Raw genomic sequence first — 3,818 nt, forward strand, 5'->3', positions numbered from 1 at the left:
CCAGATTTGAATTTAGCAAGTTGAATCTTCCTGATTCCAGGCCAACATTCTATCTACTTTACCACCAGTTGGCTTTAGTCCTACTGAAACTAAGAACTCTTAAACTCACGTAATCTATGAGTCTTAGCCTTCCCAACTGCAGAAACTACATGTTTACTCTACCATGCCCAACTTTGAGGACAGTTATTCTGTCTTCTTTATTTTAAAAACATCCCCTGTTTCTTCAAACAACTTGCTCCAGTACCCTCACACTCACCCACAGTCACGCTTCTTCAAATGAACTTTATCTTTTCAAGGATAAAGCACAATATTATATTTGTAGTCTGGCTATGGTAGATTACAATGGGATTCTGACCTACCTTGTGAAGTACACAATTCAGCTAATGCAATCTGAGATCACAACAACATTTCTGATTGTTTTTTTTTATTTACCTTGTTTACTCTCATAGAGTTTGCAATCTAGCAAAAAGCCCCTAAATCATTTTGTTCTCATCATGTAACTCATGCTCTACAAGAAAAAGGATTCAGTTTCTATCATTTCCAACTCTCTACCCAACCCTTTCCTTTTTTTAATCTGTGACTCAAGAAGCTATAGCATGAACAGCAATCACATCCCAGTAAAACTGTCTCCACAGATTAGCTAAACAGGTTGAAGGTAACTCATGGGCTTCAAATTCATTGGTGAGTTAGAGGAATGTCTATCCCAAGTATATAGACATTCCCAGGTGAAATGGGCAAGTGAGAACATTATGTTCCAGTCATTGTTCAGGAAGTTATGGGGTGCTTAAAACTTGGTCAGACATTATAGATGCTAAGGTCATCCACTGCACTCAGAGTTATTACCTGTTGTTCTATCTTCTGTCTTGTCACTGGACATCGATGATTCTGGAAGAGTAAGTAAAGCCCATAACTTTGGGCAACTCTGCCTCCCTAAATCCAATCCAGTCATGAGTCAAGCCATCCCTTCACGTGGTCATTGTCTTCTTCAAAAATGAAGAATGAACAACACCTCTCCCCCCAAATTCTCTTTACCTCTCTTTAACATTGGAAACTGGAAACCTATTAGGTAAGAAATGGGTCTCCTGGTTTCTTTATCTTTTCTGGCCCATCACTGCTTCTTGGTTAAATATTAAATACAAATTCATAGTCATATATTCAGAAAGGAAGCTATGGATAGAATCCCAAATGTTATATAAATAGGGGAGAAGGAGGAAGAAATCTTAATTTTCTCTCATTTCCATCTGAAATTTAGCATTTTCTTTCTTTATTTAAAAACATTATTCTGAGAAGGTGTCCCTTGGTTTCATAGATAACTGTCATAGAGATTCACAACACACATAAAAAATGAAAAACTTATGACCTAGTCTGTCGCATCTTCATTTTGTAGATCAAAGACTGGAAGCTGTTCTGAGGGAGTCTCTGAGTGGCTAACTTAGCATGTTCATTAGGCAATCTTACCAAGAAATGCCAAGAAAATTTCCTCACCAAGCCACTTGCAGAGACATTGACATCTTTAGGGGAAGGGGGGGAGGAGAGAGAAGGATGGATTTTTATTACTATTGAAGAACTTACCAAATTGATCAAGATCTCCCCTGATGAATTCTTTTTTTTTTTTTTAAATCATATATCCTGCTTTTCTGAGTGAAGAAAGAAAAACTGAGAGCCAAAGTAAGGAAGGGGAATGAAGGTCATCTGGGAATCTGGCAGGAGACTTTGGGCAGGACACTGGAATGTCTCCAGGTCTCTTTCTTGGACAGGCTAACACTGCCTAGTGCATGATAAGTGTTTAGCAAGTATTCCATGTGGATGATGGATGATTTGTCTGGAATTCTTCCACACCGCAAATTTATTTCTTTATACACCCAGGCAACCAGAAAGCTTTAAAAAGGAGTGAGGTTACTTTAACGTCAGTTTCATGCTATCAAGGGTCTCCTTTTCTACCTCTCTCTTATTCCCAACTCCCCCCCATCCCATCATAACTTTAACCACTTTCTTCTTTGCCACCCACATCTAATCCAATGTTCTTTGAAACATCTCTCAGATATACCCCCTTCCTCTCTATTTTCATAATCTCAAACCCAGACAAAACCCTAATCTCCTTATGTATAGATTCCTATAATAGTTTTCTGACTGGAGACAAGCTGCAGGGACTTCTCTGGCTCCTATCTCTTTTTCCTGTCCCCTTCCCCCACTACCAAGCCATCTTATGCACTGCTGTCTGAATCCTGTTTCCTCAACACTAGCTATTTTGATCAGGATTAGAAAACTACATAGATTCCCAGTGGTCTCATATGTCAAATAGTCCCCATAGTAATCACATTCCCCAAATCCCTCCCCCAATCCTACCCCCATTCCATCCCACCCACCTTATTTCCGATTGTTCTGCAGTTCAAAATTTTCTATTTCTTTTCTTCTGGTATCAGGTTCTAAAATCAGTGTCTAAAGCTTAGGCAGGCTGTGAGAATTATTTTCTTGGCTAGTTTCTAAGGTGAACAGTCTCTGGTTTATTGGGACAATATAAACAAAATAAGTGGTAAAGTCTGATCCATGATTTTGGAATAAGAATTGACTGGGTTGTTGGAAACAAGAAAGGAAGGAAAGAAGGAAGGAAAGAAGGAAGGAAGGAGGGAAGGGAGAAAGGAAGGAAGGAGAGAGGGAAGGAAGGAAGGAGGGAAGGAAAGAAGGAAGGAGAGGTGGAAGGAAAGAAAGAAGGAAGGAACGTAGAAAAGAAAGAAATATGGGAGGAAGGGAGGGAGGAAGGAAGGAAGGAAGGAAGGAAGGAAGGAAGGAAGAAAAGAAGGAAGGAAGGAAGAAGGGAAAGAAGGAGAGGTGTGAAGGAAAGAAAGAAGGAAGGAAAGTAGAAAAGAAGGAAAGAAGGGAGGAAGGAAGGAAGGAAGGAAGGAAGGAGGGAAGGAAGGAAAGGAAGGAAGGAGGGAAAGAAGAAAGGAGGAGAAAAGGAATGAAAGAAGGAAGGAAGGAAGGAAGGAAGGAGGGAGGGAAGGAAGGAGGGGTAAAGGAAAGAAAGAAGGAAGGAAAATAGAAAAGAAGGAAAGAAGGGAGGAAGGAATGAAGGAAGGAAGGAAGGAGGGAGGGAAGGAAGAAAGGAAGGAAGGAGGGAAAGAAGAAAGAAGGGAATGAAGGAAAGAAGGAAGGAAGGAAGGAGGGAGGGAAGGAAGAAATAAAAGAAGAAGAAAAGAAAGAAGGAAAGGAGGGAAGGAAGGAAGAAAAGAGGGAAAGAAGTAAGGAAAGATGGAAAAAAGAAAAGGAGGGAGGGAGGAAGGAGGGAAGCAAAATAGAAGGAATAAAGGAGGCAAGGAAGAAAGGAAAGAAGGAAGAAAGAAATGAAAGAGGGAAAGAAGAACAGAAGGAGGGAAAGTAGGAAGGATGGAAAGAAGGAAGGAGGGAAGGAAGGAAGGAAGGAAGGAAGGAAGGAAGGAGGAAAGGAAGGATAGACAAAAGGAGGAAAGAAGGGAAGGAAAGAAAAAGGAGGGAAGGAAGAATGGAAGGAGGGAAGGAAAAAAGAAACAAAGGAAGAAAAGAGGGAAGGAGGGAAGAAAGGAGAGAAGAAAAGAAATATCCTCTCAATAACCTAATGAAGTAGGTGTTATTACTATGTCCATTTTAAAAGACAAAGAGACTAAAAAACTGAGGCATAGGTTAAATTACTTGTTCAAAGTTACAAAATTAATGTGTTGGAACTTGAACTCTTTTTCCAGATTCCAAATCTCATACTCTTCCCAATGTTTTACCTGTCTCCTTAATCATTGTTTTTTATTTTATTTATTTAGTTTTATCAGACCTATGATTTTCCCAGTAAG

This window comes from Sarcophilus harrisii, chromosome 4 (genome assembly GCF_902635505.1).
Source record: "Sarcophilus harrisii chromosome 4, mSarHar1.11, whole genome shotgun sequence".
Taxonomy (NCBI): Eukaryota; Metazoa; Chordata; class Mammalia; order Dasyuromorphia; family Dasyuridae; genus Sarcophilus; species Sarcophilus harrisii.